The sequence below is a fragment of the Balaenoptera physalus genome (genome assembly GCF_965194825.1).
Source record: "Balaenoptera physalus genome assembly, chromosome: 16".
NCBI lineage: Eukaryota > Metazoa > Chordata > Mammalia > Artiodactyla > Balaenopteridae > Balaenoptera > Balaenoptera physalus.
Window position 1 is genome coordinate 72987867 of NC_138898.1, and position 23447 is coordinate 73011313.

Genomic DNA, 23447 nt, shown 5'->3' on the forward strand with positions numbered 1-23447 from the left:
ACTCCAGCGAGACTACACTCTTTTTTTTTTTCTTTAATTATTTGTTTATTTTTTGGCTGAGATGGGTCTTCGTTGCTGCACGCAGGCTTTCTCTAGTTAGGGCAAGTGGGGGCCACTCTTCGTTGTGGTGCGCGGGCTTTTCATCGCGGTGGCTTCTCTTGAGCACAGGCTCTAGGCACGTGGGCTTAGTTGCTCCGCGGCATGTGGGATCTTCCTGGACCAGGGCTCAAAGCCGTGTCCCCTGCCTTGGCAGGCAGATTCTTAACCACTGTGCCACCAGGGAAGCCCAAGACTACACTCTTAATACTTAACTAATCTTGACCCCAAATCTATAAACTATCTCCCACATTCACCGAGGATTTTGGCATCTAGAACTCTCTTTTTATCATAAATTCTATCATGTGAAGTCAGTTTCATTACCTAGGTGCATTGTTATTTCATTTCAAGCTCAACTCACCTTCACTTTTTTTTTTTTAATTTATTTATTTATTTTTGGCTGCATTGGGTCTTTGTTGCTGTGTGCGGGCTTTCTCTAGCTGAGGTGAGCGGGGGCTACTCTTCGCTGCAGTGCACAGGCTTTTTATTGTGGTGGCTTCTCGTTGCAGAGCATGGGCTCTAGGTGTGCGGGCTTCAGTAGTTGTGGCATGTGGGATCAGTAGTTGTGGCTCGTGGGCTCTAGAGCACAGCCTCAGTAGCTGTGGCGCACAGGCTTAGTTGCTCCGTGGCATGTGGGATCTTCCCGGACCAGGGCTCGAACCCGTGTCCCTTGCATTGGCAGGCGGATTCTTAACCACTGCGCCACCAGGGAAGCCCTCACCTTCACTTTAATTGCAGTCCACTCCTGTGACAATTTTCCAGAGTTGTTAATCACCTGTCACCATTCCCATCTTAAATTTAAACTCCAGTATGTCATCTGCAACCTGCTTTTTCAGCTCCATTCTCTATTGGCCTGAGGTTTCAACTCATCCCGTAATCATTCTTTTATTGTCTTTCCTTCTATAGTTGTCTATATCCCATCATTTCAACCACATGCTAACACTCCCAAAACCTGCTGCCACTTGTCCATCTTGCTGTATCTGAACAGGTTAAACCCCAAATCTAGATACAGGTGCTGCATGCTGCTTAACAAAATTAAAAGGCTTGAAAGAAAATTTAAGAAATAATTGCCGGGCACTGTGCTAGGTGCAGTACTTGATCCTTAAAAATTCTGATGGCTCATGTTGTCTAATGCTACTTTGAGCAGGCAACTCCACTGCCTATGAAGGTTCAGTCCAACCTTGGGTACTCTGGCTAGTGCCTAGCTTGTCCACCTCACCCTGCCATTTGGAGTTGGACACGTGAAACCTCTCCAAAAAGGCAATGTTATATCTTAACTCAATTGGCTGTTTCTCCTGGCTGGAATTTCCTTCCTCTGCCTGTCTTCTTCACAAGTTCCTACCCATTGTTTGAGAGTTAGCTTGATTGTTTTGAGTTCTCTCAGTGCTGTCTGCCTTCCTCAGTATACATACTCAAGATGCAGTAGCATCACTGAATATGCTATAGTAACACCAAAGTGCTTACTAACAGGCTCTGTTTGGTTGTCTCCCTCACTGGATCATGGAAACCAGGAATATGTCAACTTTTTAAAGACAGGAAAACACTTTTGAGCTACTATAGATTTGGGTGATAGTATCCTTCCAATGACTGGCTGCTTCAGTGTGCCAGGGAAACTCCAAAGCCTTACAATTAGGAATCTAAAAATAACTCCTTTGCTAGCCTCAGCATGCCTAATGGAGAAAGCAAATCCCCTCCAAAATGTTTAGGACAGGGATTCAGAGAGGTAGAAAGCTAGTTAATGGTCTATGCATCCTGATTTGTGCAAGTGGCCTCATCTATGTCTTGTCCATTTTTTCCTGCCTTTAATTCCTTTAATGAGCACTGTTCTTATTGTACAGAACTACATAGAACAGAACCTCTGATTTGGAACTTTCTTATGCGTGCTTTTACACTACTGCCATTTACTTAAGCTAGCTTCAGTGGGTCTCTTAACAACAACAAAAAGCCTCACTAATACATGTGTATAGTGTACCCTGCTTTTTCTTTTTATGTATCATAATCACATCCTTTTGACATTAACATTTTTCACATTTTTTAAGAATTGAGAATGATCATGAAAAGAACTGAATAAAAGTAAACCATTTAACTCCTTGATAAAGGGTAATGTAGAGCTGCTATAAGTGAATAACAGGCATACAATGTGAAACAAATGGGGTTAACAGGAATATTCAAAGATTTCACGTGAATTTTTTCAGTAACCTCAAGTATAAACAGTTTATCAAGTCTTTCTTTGTTGCCTTTGAGGTTATTTTAAGATCATGTTAAAAGGACTTTTTTAGGGCTTCCCTGGTGGTATAGTGGCTAAGAATCCCCAATGCAGGGGACAAGGGTTCGAGTCCTGGTCCAGGAAGATCACACATGCTGCGGAGCAACTAAGCCTGTGCACCACAACTACTGAGCCCGTGCACCTAGAGCCCGTGCTCCGCAACAAGAGAAGCCACCACGATGAGAAGCCTGTGCACCGCAACAAAGAATAGCCCCCGCTCACCTCAACTAGAGAAAGCCCGCGTGCAGCAACGAAGACCCAATGCAGCCAAAAATAAAATAAATTTATTTAAAAAAAAAAAATTTTTTTTAAGACTTTTTAAAAATAGCTATTGATAATTTCATTATGCACTTAAAGCTGGAGGGTGAACAGTGATCTTTTATTAAAGCCAACACCAACATGAATCTTTTCCACTTTGCAATGTGGCTATTTAGTAATTTGCTATGAAGTTGGCTTGGCCAGTATGAATCTTGCTCAATTTAATTGTTAAAGTCTTTAGTAGTAAAAGATACTAATACAAGAGTGGACATACATTTAGGATTTAAAAGAAAATATTCTTCTGTAGAGACATTAGCACCTTAAAATTATAATAATTGCTTATCAATGTTTTTACCTAGGCTTAATAATATATGAATAAAGCTGGTAGACTGATTCTTTTTCATGTCCTAAAAATTAACAAATTTAATGAAAAATGAACATGAGGCAAACTGTATCAGTGCTACATACCAGGTAAAGCATAGGAGGGGCAGACATAGAAGTATGTAATTTCTGCCACAATACCACATTTTTAAGGTTTTTTGTTTTTGTTTTTTGGGTTTTTTTGGTCACTCAGTGGTGGGTGGCCATCTGGTGATTATTACTGTTGGAAATATGCTAAGAATAAAAATAGCAGTTCATCAGTTAGTAGCAATTATTAAGAAAAGGTTGAAACTGACAATTCATGAAATTTTGAACCCCCGGAATTGAACTGGTATTTTGGAAGGATTTTAATTTGACTTCATCAAATTAATTCAGATTCAAAAAGAATCCAATCCAAGAATCCAAAGAATCTTGGCTTTACTTGAGTCAGAATCTCAGGCTAAAGAACAGACTTCCCGTCATGCAATCAGTCATTACCTCTTGTAATTACTCTGGGAAATGTTATTTTTCTATATTTAGTGTGTATTTCTTAATTTAATAATATATATTTAAATAACAATTATCTTAAATATTAATTGGCTTTGGAAATATAAATTTAATAAATATCAATTTACAAAATCACATTGATGATTAATTTTATTTATTTATATATATATATATATATATATTTTGGCTGCATTGGGTCTTCGTTGCTGCGCGTGGGCTTTCTCTAGTTGTGGCAAGTGGGGGCTACTCTTTGTTGCGGTGCATGGGCTTCTCATTGCAGTGGCTTCTCTTTGTTGCAGAGCACGGGCTCTAGGTGTGCAGGCTTCAGTAGTTGTGGCATGCAGGCTCCATAGTTGTGGCTCACGGACTCTAGAGTGCAGGCTTAGTAGTTATGGTGCACGGGCTTAGTTGCTCCACGGCATGTGGGATCTTCCCAGACTAGGGCTCGAACCTGTGTCCCCTGCATTGGCAGACAGATTCTTAACCACTGTGCTACCAGGGAAGTCCCTATCTTGTAATTTTAAATGTTTCTAATATCAAAAAACCTAATTAGCACAACTCTTATTTTATTATATATAACTGACATAACCTGTTTAAGTTTAAAGTGTATAATCTGTTGATTTGATAGATTTATATATTGCAATATGATTGCCAGCATTGTGTTAGCCAACATCTCTATCACGTCATGTAATTATTATTTATTTTTGTGGTGAGAACAATTAGGATGTAGTCTGTTAGCAACTTTGAAGTTTATAATACAGTATTGTTGGCTATAAAAAAAAAAGTAAAATAAACACCTTTAATTCTTTTCCTTGAGAAAGCAGATGGCCTCTTGAGAAGTACAAATAGATCATCACAGGCATTATGAACACCTTGTAAGTTGGAGGGACAGGGTAGGTTGTGGAGCACATGAGGAATATTCCCTTTGAGTCCACTTTTGATATGATGGAAATTGCACTTCAGAGTTCCTTAACCTGGATCTTAGGCTACAGTGTTGATTGGTAAAGGGGACAATTTTATCCAAATATAGATTGCTATACCTGGTCTCATTGCCAGGAAGAAGGCTAGGCCACACAGACCTCATTCCCCTTGCTGTTACAGGTAAGGGGAAAAAACACTTAAAGATATATAATTTTCAAATCATTATGGTATTGGTACTAGCAAGGGCAGACAATTAAGTGGAATTGAATAAAATTCCAGAAATTGATCCAAGTATAAGAGTAGTAACAGCTTCAGCATAAATAAATGTGAGAAGGATAGATTTTTCAGTAAGTAGTTTGAGAGAACTGGATAGCCATTTAAAGTAGCTTTTTTTCACATCTTAAAATTCTAGACAGATTAAATATTTTTTATCCAAAATTTTGTTTTATTGCGTAACTCAAGTGTTGATCAGTTTTCCTCCAGCCTTGTAGAATCACCTTTTCTTTACTAGTTTAGGTCTTTATTTTTCAAATCAGACAGTCAGTTGGAAACCCAGGTCCTTCCTCATTATTTCTGATGGTAGTTGTTGAGATCTGGTTTATCTTGGTTTACCCCTTTTTGATTTCCTGATGTCTCTTCTTGGTGCTGATTTTTCTCTTCTAATCTCACTAGGGTCTCAGTCATCATAAGTTTTTATGACATTTCTCCTAGAATAAATTTTCCTCTCGTTTTTCTATGTACAGCATCATCCTTCTTTTCAGTCCTATACCATAGGCTCTTCATCTTTTAAACTGAAATTAATCATGAAGTTATTTTTCTGAACCAAGAAACAATTCTCCTGTGATGAATTATGCCATTAGGGGGCAGAAGAAGCTAGTTTGTTCTTTAAAATAGCAACTTTTTTTCCCTCTACAACTTCTAAAAATTACAAACTCAACTATTACTCAGTAATACAAATGGCCAATTAACATCTGAAAAAGATGTCACTGATAATAAAATTCCAATAAAACAAAGTTCCATTGCCCTCAGGTGTTTAGAATTACAAGGCCAAAGCCAACCTGATTCTCCCTTCTCCCCCCCACCTTGACACTTCCACCAGGATTTGTCTATGATGGTTAGTTTGTTCATGAAGTTCACCCAGATCATGATTTACACATTATCAATTGGAAGGCTTTTAAATCTTGTTTTTAACAAAGTTGTACATAGTTTTAAAAGTCACAAATTGCCTCAAGACTTAACATTCAGTCTCCTGCCCTAACGCATTGCACCCTGACTCCAATTCTTCAGAGGCAATTTCAACTCTGCTAGTTCTTTCTTTAAAAACAAAAGCAAAACCCAAAACCCAAAAATAGAGCATACTCCTATTTCTTGATTTTCCAGTTTCAAGTATTAACTATTACTTTATTTATTTTTATTTTTTTAACATCTTTATTGAAGTATAATTGCCTTACAATGGTGTGTTAGCTTCTGCTTTATAACAAAGTGAATCAGTTATACACATACAATATGTTCCCATATCTCTTCCCTCTTGCATCTCCCTCCCTCCCACCCTCCCCATCCCACCCCTCTAGGTGGTCACAAAGCACCAAGCTGATCTCCCTGTGCTATGTGGCTGCTTCCCACTAGCTATCTATTTTACATTTGGTAGTGTATATATGTCCATGACACTCTCTTACCCTGTCACATCTCACCCCACCCCCTCCCCATATCCTCAAGTCCATTCTCTAGTAGGTCTGTGTCTTTATTCCCGTCTTGCCACTAGGTTCTTCATGGCCTTTTTTTTTTTTCCCCTTAGATTCCGTATATATGTGTTAGCATACTGTATTTGTTTTTCTCTTTCTGACTTACTTCACTCTGTATGACAGACTCTAACTCCATCCACCTCATTACAAATACCTCCATTTCATTTCTTTTTATGGCTGAGTAATATTCCATTGTATATATGTGCCACATCTTCTTTATCCATTCATCCGACGATGGACATTTAGGTTGCTCCCATGTCCTGGCTATTGTAAATAGAGCTGCAATGAACATTTTGGTACACGACTCTTTTTTTTTTTTTTTTTTTTCACACACACACACTGTATTTTATTTTTACAAGAGATAAATAGACTGACACCAAGCATTGTACATGGATGACCACAACAAAAGCAACAATGATTGCAATTACCAAACATGAAACACACTCATACTATGTCATAATATTGACATTCAGTCCAGTAATCCTCCACTGTAACAGCTCCTTTACTTTGCAGTGAAAATTGATTTGTATATTCTTTGCCTCTGAGTCCTTGTGGGATTTTTTTTTTTTTTTTTTAAATTCAGACAGAAAGTCACAAAAATTATACTCATCCTCATCAGTTCACTCAGTCCCATGTAATTAATTGTTGTTTTTTTTTCATCTTGATCTTTTGTTAGCACTTTTATGAGTTCATCAGAGTTCTGAAAATGCTTATTCATTCAGTTCAGCAGTACAGTCAGTTACCAGAAACCTGTACTTGTCAGAGTCTTTTCCATGAATTTCTTGAAGATGAAACCCTTTTATAGGAACATATTTGCAAAATCATCAGAGTACACCCAGAACTGTCTGTAAATGACAAAAGACTTAAAAATGACCACGGTAAAAGATCTGATGAAAGTTCATAATAATGCAGTTGACAAGAAAATTAGTTATTTCTGAGATATACATTTTAAAGTAATAACTAGGATTATGACTTATAACATTATACCAGAACATATAAGATTTTTAGAAATTTCATGTAATGCCTGAAACATTTATATTAACATATTTCCATACATATTTCCATACAAATACAAATATAAGATTTTTAGAAATTTCATGTAATGATTGAAACATTTATATTAACATATTTCCATACATATTTCCATACAAATACAAGATTTTTAGAAATTTCATGTAATGTCTGAAACATTTATATTAACATATTTCCATACAAATAACCCAATGAAAGTTTAGTATTAGTTGTTTTGTTTGTTTTTTTATACTGCAGGTTCTTATTAGGCATCAATTTTATACACATCAGTGTATACATGTCAATCCCAATCGCCCAATTCAGCACACCACCATCCCCACCTCACCGCAGTTTTCCCCCCTTGGTGTCCATATGTCCATTCTCTACATCTGTGTCTCAACTTCTGCCCTGCAAACGGGCTCATCTGTACCCTTTTTCTAGGTACTACATACATGCATTAATATATGATATTTGTTTTTCTCTTTCTGACTTACTTCACTCTGTATGACAGTCCCTAGATCCATCCACGTCTCAACAAATGACTCAATTTCGTTCCTTTTTATGGCTGAGTAATATTCCATTGTATATATGTACCACAACTTCTTTAGCCATTCGTCTGTTGATGGGCATTTAGGTTGCTTCCATGACCTGGCTATTGTAAATAGTGCTGCAATGAACATTCGGGTGCATGTGTCTTTTTGAATTATGGTTTTCTCTGGGTATATGCCCAGTAGTGGGATTGCTGGGTCATATGGTAATTCTATTTTTAGTTTTTTAAGGAACCTCCATATTGTTCTCCATAGTGGCTGTATCAATTTACATTCCCACCAACAGTGCAAGAGGGTTCCCTTTTCTCCACACCCTCTCCAGCATTTGTTGTTTGTAGATTTTCTGATGATGCCCATTCTAACAGGAGTGAGGTGATACCTCATTGTAGTTTTGATTTGCATTTCTCTAATAATTAGTGATGTTGAGCATCTTTTCATGTGCTTCGTGGCCGTCTGTATGTCTTCTTTGGAGAAATGTCTATTTAGGTCTTCTGCCCATTTTTGGATTGGGGTGTTTGTTTCTTTGATATTGAGCTGAATGAGCTGTTTATATATTTTGGAGATTAATCCTTTGTCCGTTGATTCGTTTGCAAATATTTTCTCCCATTCTGAGGGTTGTCTTTTTGTCTTGTTTATGGTTTCCTTTGCTGTGCAAAAGCTTTGAAGTTTCATTAGGTCCCACTTGTTTATTTTTGTTTTTATTTCCATTACTCTAGGAGGTGGATCAAAAAAGATCTTGCTGTGATTTATGTCAAAGAGTGTTCTTCCTATGTTTTCCTCTAAGAGTTTTATAGTGTCCAGTCTTATATTTAGGTCTCTAATCCATTTTGAGTTTATTTTTGTGTATGGTGTTAGGGAGTATTCTAATTTCATTCTTTTACATGCAGCTGTCCAGTTTTCCCAGCACCACTTATTGAAGAGACTTTCTTTTCTCCATTGTATATCTTTGCCTCCTTTGTCATAGATTAGTTGACCATAGGTGCGTGGGTTAATCTCTGGGCTTTCTATCTTGTTCCATTGATCTATGTTTCTGTTTTTGTGCCAGTACCATATTGTCTTGATTACTGTAGCTTTGTAGTATAGTCTGAAGTCAGGGAGTCTGATTCCTCCAGCTCCATTTTTTTGCCTCAAGACTGCTTTGGCTATTCGGGGTCTTTTGTGTCTCCATACAAATTTTAAGATGATTTGTTCTAGCTCCGTAAAAAATGCCATTGGTAATTTGATAGGGATTGCATTGAATCTGTAGATTGCTTTGGGTAGTATACTCATTTTCACAATGTTGATTCTTCCAATCCAAGAACATGGTATATCTCTCCATCTGTTGGTATCATCTTTAATTTCTTTCATCAGTGTCTTATAGTTTTCTGCATACAGGTCTTTTGTCTCCCTAGGTAGGTTTATTCCTAGGTATTTTATTCTTTTTGTTGCAATGGTAAATGGGAGTGTTTCCATAATTTCTCTTTCAGATTTTTCATCATTAGTGTATAGGAATGCAAGAGATTTCTGTGCATTAATTTTGTATACTGCAACTTTACCATATTCATTAATTAGCTCTAGCAGTTTTCTGGTGGCAGTTTTAGGATTCTCTATATATAGTATCATGTCATCCGCAAACAGTGACAGTTTTACTTCCTCTTTTCCAATTTGTATTCCTTTTATTTCTTTTTCTTCTCTGATTGCCGTGGCTAGGACTTCCAGAACTATGTTGAATAATAGTGGTGAGAGTGGACATCCTTGTCTCGTTCCTGATCTTAGAGGAAATGCTTTCAGTTTTTCACCATTGAGAATGATGTTTGCTGTGGGTTTGTCATATATGGCCTTTATTATGTTGAGGTAGGTTCCCTCTATGCCCACTTTCTGGAGAGTTTTTATCAGGAATGGGTGTTGAATTTTGTCAAAAGCTTTTTCTGCATCTATTGAGATGATCATATGGTTTTTATTCTTCAATTTGTTAATATGGTGTATCACATTGATTGATTTGCGTATATTGAAGAATCCGTGCATCCCTGGGATAAATCCCACTTGATCGTGGTGTATGATCCTTTTAATGTGTTGTTGGATTCTGTTTGCTAGTATTTTGTTGAGGATTTTTGCATCTATATTCATCAGTGATATTGGTCTGTAATTTTCTTTTTTTGTAGTGTCTTTGTCTGGTTTTGGTATCAGGGTGATGATGGCCTCATAGAATGAGTTTGGGAGTGTTCCTTCCTCTGCAATTTTTTGGAAGAGTTTGAGAAGGATGGGTGTTAGCTCTTCTCTAAATGTTTGATAGACTTCACCAGTGAAGCCATCTGGTCCTGGACTTTTGTTTGTTGGAAGATTTTTAATCACAGTTTCAATTTCATTACTTGTGATTGGTCTGTTCATATTTTCTGTTTCTTCCTGATTCAGTCTTGGAAGGTTATACCTTTCTAAGAATTTGTCCATTTCTTCCAGGTTGTCCATTTTATTGGCATAAAGTTGCTTATAGTAGTCTCTTAGGATGTTTTGTATTTCTGCAGTGTCTGTTGTAACTTCTCCTTTTTCATTTCTGATTTTATTGATTTGAGTCCTCTCCCTCTTTTTCTTGATGAGTCTGGCTAATGGCTTATCAATTTTGTTTATCTTCTCAAAGAACCAACTTTTAGTTTTATTGATCTTTGCTATTGTTTTCTTTGTTTCTATTTCATTTATTTCTGCTCTGATCTTTATGATTTCTTTCCTTCTGCTAACTTTGGGTTTTGTTTGTTCTTCTTTCTCTAGTTTCTTTAGGTGTAAGGTTAGATTGTTTACTTGAGGTTTTTCTTGTTTCTTTAGGTAGGCTTGTATAGCTATAAACTTCCCTCTTAGAACCGCTTTTGCTGCATCCCATAGGTTTTGGGTCGTCGTGTTTTCATTGTCATTTGTCTCTAGGTATTTTTTTATTTCCTCTTTGATTTCTTCAGTGATCTCTTGGTTATTTAGTAACGTATTGTTTAGCCTCCATGTGTTTGTCTTTTTTACGTTTTTTTCCCTGTAATTCATTTCTAATCTCATAGCGTTGTGGTCAGAAAAGATGCTTGGTATGATTTCAATTTTCTTAAATTTACTGAGGCTTGATTTGTGACCCAAGATGTGATCTATCCTGGAGAATGTTCCGTGCGCACTTGAGAAGAACGTGTAATCTGCTGTTTTTGGATGGAATGTCCTATATATATCAATTAAATCTATCTGGTCTATTGTGTCATTTAAAGCTTCTGTTTCCTTATTTATTTTCATTTTGGATGATCTGTCCATTGGTGTAAGTGAAGTGTTAAAGTCCCCCACTATTATTGTGTTACTGTCGATTTCCTCTTTTATAGCTGTTAGCAGTTGCCTTATGTATTGAGGTGCTCCTATGTTGGGTGCATATATATTTATAATTGTTATATCTTCTTCTTGGATTGATCCCTGGATCATTATGTAGTGTCCTTCCTTGTCTCTTGTAACATTCTTTATTTTAAAGTCTATTTTATCTGATATGAGTATAGCTACTCCAGCTTTCTTTTGATTTCCATTTGCATGGAATATCTTTTTCCATCCCCTCACTTTCAATCTGTATGTGTCCCTAGGTCTGAAGTGGGTCTCTTGTAGACAGCATATATATGGGTCTTGTTTTTGTATCCATTCAGCCAGTCTATGTCTTTTGGTTGGGGCGTTTAATCCATTCACGTTTAAGGTAATTATCGATATGTATGTTCCTATGACCATTTTCTTAATTGTTTTGGGTTTGTTTTTGTAGGTCCTTTTCTTCTCTTGTGTTTCCCACTTAGAGAAGTTCCTTTAGCATTTGTTGTAGAGCTGGTTTGGTGGTGCTGAATTCTCTTAGCTTTTGCTTGTCTGTAAAGCTTTTGATTTCTCCATCAAATCTAAATGAGATCCTTGCTGGGTAGAGTAATCTTGGTTGTAGGTTCTTCCCTTTCATCACTTTAAGTATATCATGCCACTCCCTTCTGGCTTGCAGAGTTTCTGCTGAGAAATCAGCTGTTAACCTTATGGGAGTCCCCTTGTATGTTATTTGTCGTTTTTCCCTTGCTGCTTTCAATAATTTTTCTTTGTCTTTAATTTTTGCCACTTTGATTACTATGTGTCTCGGCGTGTGTCTCCTTGGGTTTATTCTGTATGGGACTCTCTGCGCTTCCTGGACTTGGGTGGCTATTTCCTTTCCCATGTTAGGGAAGTTTTCGACTATAATCTCTTCAAATATTTTCTCTGGTCCTTTCTCTCTCTCTTCTCCTTCTGGGACCCCTATAATGCGAATGTTGTTGCGTTTAATGTTGTCCCAGAGGTCTCTTAGGCTGTCTTCATTTCTTTTCATTCTTTTTTCTTTAGTCTGTTCCGCAGCAGTGAATTCCACCATTCTGTCTTCCAGGTCACTTATCCGTTCTTCTGCCTCAGTTATCCTGCTATTGATTCCTTCTAGTGTAGTTTTCATTTCAGTTATTGTATTGGTCATCTCTGTTTGTTTGTTCTTTAATTCTTCTAGGTCTTTGTTAATCATTTCTTGCATCTTCTCAATCTTTGCCTCCATCCTTATTCCGAGGTCCTGGATCATCTTCACTATCATTATTCTGAATTCTTTCTCTGGAAGGTTGCCTATCTCCACTTCATTTAGTTGTTTTTCTGGGGTTTTTTCCTGTTCCTTCATCTGGTACATAGCCCTCTGCCTTTTCATCTTCTCTATCTTTCTGTAACTGAGGTTTTTGGTCCACAGGCTGCAGGATTGTAGTTTTTCTTGCTTCTGTTGTCTGCCCTCTGGTGGTTGAGGCTATCTAAGAGGCTTGATGGGAGGCTCTGGTGGTGGGTAGAGCTGACTGTTGCTGTGGCGGTCAGAGCTCAGTAAAACCTTAATCCACTTGATTGTTGATGGGTGGGGCTGGGTTCCCTCCCTGTTGCTGTGGCAGTCAGAGCTCAGTAAAACCTTAATCCACTTGACTGTTGATGGGTGGGGCTGGGTTCCCTCCCTGTTGGTTGTTTTGCCTGAGGCAACCCAACACTGGAACCTACCCGTGCTCTTTGGTGGGGTTAATGGCAGACTCTGGGAGGGCTCACGCCAAGGAGAACTTCCCAGAACCTCGGCTGCCAGTGTCCTTATCCCCACGGTGAAACAGAGCCACCACTCGCCTCTGCAGGAGACCCCCCAACACCAGCAGGTAGGTCTGGTTCAGTCTCCCCCAGGGTCACTGCTCCTTCCCCTGGGTCCCGATGCACACATTACTTTGTGTGTGCCCTCCAAGAGTGGGGTCTCTGTTTTCCCCAGTCCTGTCAAAGTCCTGCAATCAATTCCCACTAGGCTTCAAGGTCTGATTCTCTAGGAATTCCTCCTCCCGTAGCCGGACCCCCAGGTTGGGAAGCCTGACGTGGGGCTCAGAACCTTCACTCCAGTGGGTGGACTTCTGTGGTATAAGTGTTCGCCAGTCTGTGAGTCACCCACCCAGCAGTTATGGGATTTGATTTTACTCTGATTGCGCCCCTCCTACCGTCTCACTGTGGCTTCTCCTCTGTCCTTGGACGTGGGGTATCCTCCTTGGTGAAGTCCAGGGTCTTCCTGTCAATGATTGTCCAGCAGCCAGTTTTGATTCTGGTGCTCTCGCAAGAGGGAGTGAGAGCACGTCCTTCTACTCCGCCATCTTGGTTAATCTCCCTACACGACTCTTTTTGACCTATGGTTTTCTCAGGGTATATGCCCAGTATTGGGATTGCTGGGTCGTATGGTAGTTCTATTTGTAGTTTTTTAAGGAACCTCCATACTGTTCTCCATAGTGGCTGTATCAATTTACATTCCCACCAACAGTGCAAGAGTGTTCCCTTTCCTCCACACCCTCTCCAGCATTTATTGTTTCTAGATTTTTTGATGATGGCCATTCTGACCGGTGTGAGATGATATCTCATTGTAGTTTTGATTTGCATTTCTCTAATGATTAATGATGTTGAGCATTCTTTCATGTGTCTGTAGGCCATCTGTATATCTTCTTTGGAGAAATGTCTGTTTAGGTCTTCTGCCCATTTTTGGATTGGGTTGTTCGTTTTTTTGTTATTGAGCTGCAAGAGCTGCTTGTAAATCTTGGAGATTAATCCTTTGTCAGTTGCTTCATTTGCAAATATTTTCTCCCATTCTGAGGGTTGTCTTTTGGTCTTGTTTATGGTTTCCTTTGCTGTGCAAAAGCTTTTAAGTTTCATTAAGTCCCATTTGTTTATTTGTGTTCTTATTTCCATTTCTCTGGGAGCTGGGTCAAAAAGAATCTTGCTGTGATGTATGTCATAGAGTGTTCTGCCTATGTTTTCCTCTAAGAGTTTGATAGTGTCTGCCCTTACACTTAGGTCTTTAATCCATTTTGAGTTTATTTTTGTGCATGGTGTCAGGGAGTGTTCTAATTTCATACTTTTACATGTACCTGTCCAATTTTCCCAGCACCACTTATTGATAAGGTGACCATATGTGTGTGGGTTTATCTCTGGGCTTTCTATCCTGTTCCATTGATCTATATTTCTGTTTTTGTGCCAGTACCAAACTGTCTTGCTTTTACCATTGCAACAAAAAGAATAAAATATCTAGGAATAAACCTACCTAAGGAGACAAAAGACCTGTATGCAGAAAATTATAAGACACTGATGAAAGAAATTAAAGATGATACAAATAGATGGAGAGATATACCATGTTCCTGGATTGGAAGAATCAACATTGTGAAAATGACTCTACTACCCAAAGCAATCTACAGATTCAATGCAATCCCTATCAAACTACCACTGGCATTTTTCACAGAACTAGAACAAAAAATTTCACAGTTTGTATGGAAACACAAAAGACCCCGAATAGCCAAAGCAATCTTGAGAACGAAAAATGGAGCTGGAGGAATCAGGCTCCCTGACTTCAGACTATATTACAAAGCTTCAGTAACTATTACTTTAGCTCTTCCTTGTCCCCACCTGCCCCTGCCCCACCACATATACATCCTCTCCCATCCTCCAAATAAAAGTTTCACTGTTTGGGCTAATCAAATGGTGTGTACATTATGATATATTCAGAATCAAGTCATTTGGTATATTAGGATTTCTTTCTTATAACATTTTGTTTTTCCTGGAATTAATAACTGGCTCATTTTAAAAAGTGTTTTGTTTCCCATGGATTACCAAGAATGTAAACAACCTCTTGGCATATTCAAATAAATCTTGTTCCTTCAGTTTTTTCTTTTTTCTTGTGATAATTCTAGAACCTTCTTTATAGCTATTCCTATTTTTTAAAAATGGGTTCTCTTCTAGGCCTGCTGCACAGCTCTGATCCCACAAGCTTATTTTACTATCTTGGGAATTTTCCTCAGCCTCTCACCTGCACTTTATCTTTGTGTTTTCCATCCTGTGTGCCTCTTTCTAGGTTTGTTTCCTCATTTGGGGTGGAGGGCATGTCATTTGGGGTGGAGGGCATGTGCTCTAGTAAATTCCTGAGAGGTAAATTTTTTGAGCTCCTATAATATTAAAAAGTGTTTTTACTCCACCCCACATTTGATTTATGGCTTGACAAGGCATAGAATTCTAGGTTGGAAATTATTTTCACTCGTACTTGGAGGCCTTTCTCATGATACAGCTTGGCATTGCTGATAAGGAGTTCAAATCCATTCTGACTTCTAATCCATTTATATATATATATATATATATATATATATATATATATATATATTTTTTTTTTTTTTTTCCCCTCTCCCAGGAAACTTTTGGGAACTTTCTCCTATCCTGGGTGTATTAAAAAGCCCAGTGATGTACATTGATGTGAGTTTTTAAAATTTATTTTGCTGAGTGCTCTATGAGCCCTTTCAATCTGGAAATTCATGTCTTTCAGTTCTAGAAAACATTCTTTTACTACTTGTGGGACAATATCCCCCCATTCCAGTTTTCTCCTGGAACTTTCTCCTATCCTGGGTGCATTAAAAAGCCCAGTGATGTACATTGATGTGAGTTTTTAAAATTTATTTTGCTGAGTGCTCTATGAGCCCTTTCAATCTGGAAATTCATGTCTTTCAGTTCTAGAAAACATTCTTTTACTACTTGTGGGACAATATCCCCCCATTCCAGTTTTCTCCTGGGACTTATTATTTAGGTGTTAGATTTCCTGGACTGATTATCTAATTTTCTTACCCCTTTTCTCTTATTTTCTATCTATGTTTTTTATGGTGAAGACTCCTCAACATTTCCCAAGTTTTATTTCTGCTAGCATATTTTTAATTTCTCAGAATTCTTTCTTGTTTTATTCCCTTTTTGTAACATTTTGTTCTTTTTTCATGGATATAATAGGACTTGTGGAGAGATGATAGGTTTTGAGGGGTTTTTTTTTCTTTTGGTTCTTGTCCCTTGCATTAAAAACTGTGTGTGATGTTTGTCAAGTGGGTTCTATTGTTCTTTTTGGATCATTTCATTAGGGAAGCCCCAACTGCTAGTACCTCCCAGACATTTTTCTTGGGCTAGTTTCCCCAAAGAGGAATTTTCCACTCTTCAGAATGGGATAGAGGAGGTGCAATATAATTACAAAGCTTGCTACCAGGAACTTTTGGGGAGCCAGGTAGGCTTCATTCAGTATATAGACTTAGAGTTGATCTTCGTATTCTCATTACAGCACCCCTGATGTCCTCACATCCAGAGGCTTTCTGTTCAGTGGTTCTCACAGGGCTGCATATTGAAATTACCTGGGGGGCTTTAAAAATACTGAAAACTGGGTGGATGCTACCCTCCAGAGTTTCTGATTTAATACGTCTCCCCAGAGGATTCCAATGTGCAGCCAAGGGTTGGGAACCACTGCTCTCGTTGAGCTAGTCTCCATTCTTCTGCAGGATGAGCTGCTGTGTATTCACCCTTCTGGCCCTACCTGCATTGCTGCCTTCAGTAGTATCTGTCACCTATGTATTCTGATTCTTCCTGGGCTTCTGTGTTATGAATAGCCTCACTCTGGGCTACTGATTTAGACCTCTGATTTTCTGGTCAGTTTCTACTCGTCCATATGAATTTCACCTTCCAAAAATGTGTTGCTATTATTTCTTCTCCTTGTCTTGTTCTTGTTCATTTGTGCCCCTTTTCTCCCTTTATTATCATTATAGTGAATTTTCAGGAAGAATCAGAAGGAAATATATTCAGTCCACTATGTTTAGCTGGAATCCCTCAATCTGACTCTCTGTTATCAATAATATTGTTAAACAATGTCAGCTGGAGGACTTTGCCAAGTCCTCCAGCTTAGCAAAACGTGGGCCTGTAAAATGTCAAAGTTTCCCCCAAGATTCTATAAATTTCTGGACTGCTCATGTTTTCAAGGCCATTCTAGATTTGTGCCTAGAATCCTTGGTCAACTATATCAACCTAAGTTCTTCCTTTAGGTCAGGAACTTTTTCTTCCACTGTTTCCTTATTTCTTCTTCTCTTCCTCCACCTCTTTTATTCTTTTGGTAACTCTGATTCTTTGTAGGGTATAGCTAAGGGATTTGTCTTCCATATACCTTTCCATGAGCTTGTTTTTTAATTAAAAATTTGTATTGAGTTATAATAAAGTATATTAGTTTCAGGTGTATGACATAGTGATTCAATATTTTTATACATTATAAAATGATCACTGCAGTAAGACCAGTTACCATCTGTCACCATGCAAAGTTGTTACAATATTATTAACTATATTGCCTATGTGTACATTACATCCCCATGACTTATTTATCTTATAGCTGGAAATTTGTACCTCTTAATCCCCTTCACCTATTTTGTCCATTCCCCCCATCCCCTGCCTGGCAACCATCATTTTTTTTCTCGGTATCTGAGTCTGTTTTTGGTTTTTTTGTTTGTTTCTGTTTTGGTTTTTAGATTCCACATGTAAGCGAAATCATAAGGCATTTATTTTTCTTTGTCTGACTTATTGCACTTAGCATAATAACCCTCCATGTGTCTATCCATATTGTCACAACTGGCAAGATTTCATTCTTTTTTATGACTGAGTACTATTCCATTGTATATATATACCACATCTTCTTTATCCATTCATCTATTGATGGGCACTTAGGTTGCTTCCATATCTTGGCTGTTGTAAATAAAGCTGCAGTGCACGTAGGGGTACATATATCTTCTTGAACTAGTGTTTTTGCCTTCTTTGGATAAATACCCAGAAGTGGAATTGCCAGATCGTACAGTAGTTCTATTTTTAATTTTTTGAGGAACTTCCATATTGTTTTCTATAGTGGCTGCACCAATTTACATTCCCACCAACAGTGCATGAGTGTTCTCTTTTCTTCACATCCTCACCAATACTTGTTATTCTTGTCTTTTTGATAATATCCATTCTGATAGATGTGAGGTAGTATCTCATTGTGGTTTTGATTTACATTTCCTTGATGATTAGTGATGTTGAGCACCTTTTCATTTGCATCTTGACCATCTGTATGTCTTCTTTGGAAAAATGTCTATTCAGGTCCTTTGTCCATTTTTTATCAGGTTTTTTTTTAATACTGATTTGTATGAGCTGTTTTTCATTTTGAACATTAGCCCCTTGTTGGTTCACATTGTTGGCAAATATTTTCTCCCAGTCTGTAGGCTGTCTTTTCATTTTGCTAATGGTCTTATTTGCTGTGCAAAAGCTTTTAAGTTTGATTAGGTCCCATTGGCTATACCACTTTTTGTTGATGCCTCAATTGATGGGCATTTGACTTATTGCTCCTTTTTGGCTAGTATGAATAATGCTGCTATTGAACATTCATGTGCAAGTCTTTTGGTGGATGTATATTTTCAATTTTCAGTCTTGTGTATTTGCTGGGTTACATGCCAAATTGTTTTCCAAAACAGCTGTACCATTTTATGTTCTCACCAACAGTGTGTGAGAATTCCAATTTCTCTACATTCTCCTCAGCACTTGGTATTGTCCATCTTCTTGTTTATAGCCATCCTGGTGGATGTAAACTGATATTTCATTGTGGTTTGGATTTGCATTTCCCTCATTCCTGATGATATTAAGCATCTTTTCATGTGCTTATTGGCAATTTGCATATCTTTTTGGGAGAAATATCTATTCAGATTCCCTGCCCAACTTTTTCTTGGGCTATTTGTCTTTCCTCTGTTAAGTTGTAAGAGTTCTTTATATAGTCTGGATCCAAGTCCCTTATCAGATACACAGTTTGCAAATATTTTCTCCCAGTCTTTGTGTTGTCTTTTTATTTCTGCTATGGTGTCTTTTGAAGCACAAAAGTTTTAAATTTTGATGATGTCCAATTTATCTTATTTTTTCTTTTGTTAATTTATGTGTCACGTCAAAGAAAACTTGCTTAATCTAAGGTCATGAAGATCTACTCCTACATTTTCTTCCAAGAATTTTATTATTTTACCTCTTACACTGAGGTCTATGATGCATTTTGAGTTAATTTTGGCCTGTGGAAGGAGGTAGGGGGTCCAAATTCATTCTCTTGCATCTGGATATTCACTTGTCCTAGCACCATTTGTTGAAAGACTACTCTTTCCCCATTGAATCTTGACATATTCTCCAAATCAATTGCCCATAAATGTGAAGGTTTATATCTGGATTCTTAACTCTATACTATTGATAATATATGCTTATCCTTAAGCCAATACCACATTAAAATTTTTAAATTGGGAAGTGTGAGTCCTCCCACTTAGTTCTTTTAAAATATAATTTTTTGGCTATTCTGAGTCCCTGACATTTCCGTATGAATTTTAGGATTAGTTTGTCCATTTCTGCAAAAAAAAAAAAGGCAGTTGGAATTTTGATAGGGATTACATTGAATCTCTAGATCTCTCTTGATAGTATTGCCATCTTGATAATATTAAGTCTTCCAGTCCATGAACAGTGGTTATCTTTCCATTTATTTATATCTTCTTTAATTTCTTTCAGCAGTGTTTTGTGGTTTTCAGTGTAAAAGCTTTGTGCATCCTTCTTTAAATGTATTCCTAGGTATGTTTTTTCATGCTATTGTAAATGGAATTGCTTTCTTAATTAGATTTTTGGTTGTTCATTATTAGTGTGTAGAACTACAATAGATTTTTATATATTGATCTCATATGGTACAGTATTCTTGAGTGAGCTTTGATCATTTTTGTCTTTCCAGGAATTTGTCTAATTTATCTAAGCTGTAAAATTTATCAACATAAAGTTATCATAATATTCTCCATTATCCTTTTTAATATCCATAAATTTGGAGTGTCATCTCTCTCATTCCTGATATTGGTAATTTGTGTCTTCTCTTTCTTTTTTCCTGATCAGTATGGCTAGAAATTTATTAATTTTATTGATCTTGAAAATATCAGGGTTTTTTTCATTGATTTGTCTGTATTTTCAGTTTTCTATTTCATTGATTTCTGTTCTAATCTTTATTATTTCCTTTCTTTTGTTTACTGTGTGTTTCTTTTGCTCCTTTTTCTCTAATTTCTTAAGGTAATAGCTAAAGTTATTTAGTTGTGATCCTTCTTTTCTAAAATATTCACTTAGTATTACAAGTTTCCATTTAAATATTCCATTAGTTGCATTCAACACATTTTTATATGTTGTGTTTTCATTTTCATTCAGTTCAAAATTCTTTCTAGTTTCCTTTTTGATTTCTCCTTTCACCCATGGGTTATTTGGAAGTGAGTTTTTAAATATTTTTTTCCACATCTTTATTGGAGTATAATTGCTTTACAATGTTGTGTTTGTTTCTGCTGTACAACAAAATGAATCAGCTATATGCATACATATATCCCCATATCCCCTGCATCTTGGGCCTCCCTCTACGCTCCTTATCCCATCCCTCTAAGTCGTCACAAAGCATCGAGTTGATCACCTTGTGCTATGCAGCAGCTTCCCACTAGCCATCCATTTTACATTTGGTAGTGTATATATGTCAGTGCTACTCTCTCACTTCATCCCAGCTTCCCCTTCCCCCACTGTGACCTCAAGCCCATTCTCTATGTCTGTATCTTTATTCCTACCCTGCCACTAGGTTCATCAGTACCACTTTTTTAGATTCCATATATATGCGTTAGCATACAGTATTTGTTTTTCTCTTTCTGAATTACTTCCCTCTGTATGACAGACTCTAGGTTCATCCACCTCATTACAAATAACTCAATTTCATTCATTTTTATGGCTGAGTAATATTCCATTGTATATATGTGCCACATCTTCTTTATCCATTCATCTGTTGATGGACATTTGGTTGCTTCTATGTCCTGCTATTGTAAATAATGCTGCAGTGAACATTCGGGTGCATGTGTCTTTTTGAATTACGGTTTTCTCTGGGTATATGCCCAGTAGTGGGATTGCTGGGTCATATGGTAATTCTATTTTTAGTTTTTTAAGGAACCTCCATACTGTTCTCCATAGTGGCTAAATCAATTTACATTCCCACCAACAATGCAGGAGGTTTCTCTTTTCTCCACACCCTCTCCAGCATTTATTGTTTTTTTTAAATTAAATTAATTTATTTATTTTTGGCTGCATGGGGTCTTCATTGCTGTGCGCAGGCTTTTTCTGGTGCAGCGAGCGGGGGCTACTTTTTGTTGCAGTGTGCTGGCTTCTCATTGTGGTGGCTTCCCTTGTTACTGAGCACAGGCTCTAGGTGTGCGGGCTTCAGTAGTTGTGGCATGCAGGCTCAGTAGTTGTGGCTCGTGGGCTCTAGAGTTCAGGTTCAGTAGTTGTGGCGCAGGGGCTTAGTTGCTCCACGACATGTGGGATCTTCACAGACCAGGGATCGAACCCGTGTCCCCTGCATTGGCAGGTGGATTCTTAACCACTGCGCCACCAGGGAAGTCCAGCCAGCATTTATTGTTTCTAGATTTTTTGATGATGGCCATTCTGACCAATGTGAGGTGATACGTCACTGTGGTTTTGATTTGCATTTCTCTAATGATTAGTGATGTTGAGCAGCTTTACATGTGCTTCTTGGCCATCTGTATGTCTTCTTTGGAGAAACGTCTTTTAGGTCTTCTGCCCATTTTTGGATTGGGTTGTTTGTTTTTTTGATATTGAGCTGCATGAGCTGCTTGTATATTTTGGAGATTAATCCTTTGTCAGTTGCTTCGTTTGCAAATATTTTCTCCCATTCTGAGGGTTGTCTTTTCGTCTTGATTATGGTTTCTTTTGCTGTGCAAAAGCTTTTAAGTTTCATTAGGTCCCATTTGTTTATTTTTGTTTTTATTTCCATTACTCTAGGAGGTGGGTCAAAAAGGATCTTGCTGTGATTTATGTCATAGAGTGTTCTGCCTATGTTTTCCTCTAAGAGTTTGATAGTGTCTGGCCTTCCTTTAGGTCTTTAATCCATTTTGAGTTTATTTTTGTGTATGGTGTTAGGGGGTGTTCTAATTTCATTCTTTTACATGTAGCTGTCCAGTTTTCCCAGCACCACTTATTGAAGAGGCTGTCTTTTCTCCATTGTATATTCTTGCCTCCTTTGTCAAAGATAAGGTGACCATATGTGTGTGGGTTTACCTTTGGGCTTTCTATCCTGTTCCACTGATCTATATTTCTGTTTTTGTGCCAGTACCATACTGTCTTGATGACTGTAGCTTTGTAGTATCATCTGAAGTCAGGGATCCTGATTCCTCCAGCTCCATTTTTCTTTCTCAAGATTGCTTTGGCTATTCGGGGTCTTTTGTGTTTCCCTAAAAATTGTAAAATTTCTTGTTCTAGTTCTGTGAAAAATGCCATTGGTAATTTGATAGGGATTGCATTGAATCTGTAGATTGCTTTGGGTAGTATAGTCATTTTCACAATATTGATTCTTCCAATCCAGGGGCATGGTATATCTCTCCATGTGTTTATGTCATCTTTGATTTCTTTCATCAGTGTTTTATAGTTTTCTGACTACAGGTCTTTTGCTTCCTTAGGTAGGTTTACTGCTAGGTATTTTATTCTTTTTGTTGCAATGGTAAATGGGATTGTTTTCTTAATTTCTCTTTCTGATTTTTCATCATTAGTGTATAGGAATGCAAGAGATTTCTGTGGATTAATTTTGTGTCCTGCAACCTTACCAAATTCATTGATTAAGTCTAGTAGTTTTCTGGTGGCATCTTTAGGATTTTCTATGTCTAGTATCATGTCATCTGCAAACAGTGACATTTTTACTTCTTCTTTTCCAATTTGTATTCCTTTTATTTCTTTTTCTTCTCTGATTGCTGTGGCTAGGACTTCCAAAACTATGTTGAATAATAGTGGCAAGAGTGGACATCCTTGTCTCATTCCTGATCTTAGAGAAAATGCTTTCAGTTTTTCACCATTGAGAATGGTGTTTGCTGTGGCTTTGCTGTACTTGGCTTTTATTATGTTGAGGTAGGTTCCCTCTATGCCCAGTTTCTGGAGAGTTTTTATCATAAATTGGTGTTGAATTTTGTCAAAAGTGGTGAGCTTGAATTGCTATAAACTTCCCTCTTAGAACTGCTTTTGCTGTGTCCCATAAGTTTTGGATCATCATGTTTTCATTGTCATTTGTTTCTAGGTATTTTTAAAATATCTTCTTTGATTTCTTCAGTGATCTCTTGGTTATTTAGCAGCACACTGTTTAGCCTCCATGTATTTGTGTTTTTTACAGTTTTTTTCCCCTGTAATTGATTTCTCATCTCATAGCATTGTGGTTGGAAAAGATGCTTGATAAGATTTCAATTTTCTTAAATTTTCCAAGGCTTGATTCGTGACCCAAGATGTGATCTATTCTGGAGAATGCTCTGTGTGCACTTGAGAAGAAAGTGTATTCTTCTGCTTTCGGGTGGAGTGTCCTCTAAATATCAGTTAAGTCTATCT

General features: G+C 37.5%; 2 long non-coding RNA genes across 2 annotated transcripts in view; both read right to left on the reverse strand.

Annotated features, from left to right (window-relative positions):
* LOC309645687 overlaps positions 1 to 23447 on the reverse strand; it is a 702435-nt gene that overhangs the window by 55268 nt on the left and 623720 nt on the right. The gene's annotated exons all lie outside the window — the stretch shown is intronic.
* Positions 7032 to 23447, reverse strand: part of LOC309645693 — a 106255-nt gene continuing 89839 nt past the window's right edge. The window contains exon 2 of the long non-coding RNA XR_014255021.1: positions 7032 to 12552. This is a non-coding gene — a long non-coding RNA (uncharacterized lncRNA). The remainder of the gene's footprint in view (positions 12553 to 23447) is intronic.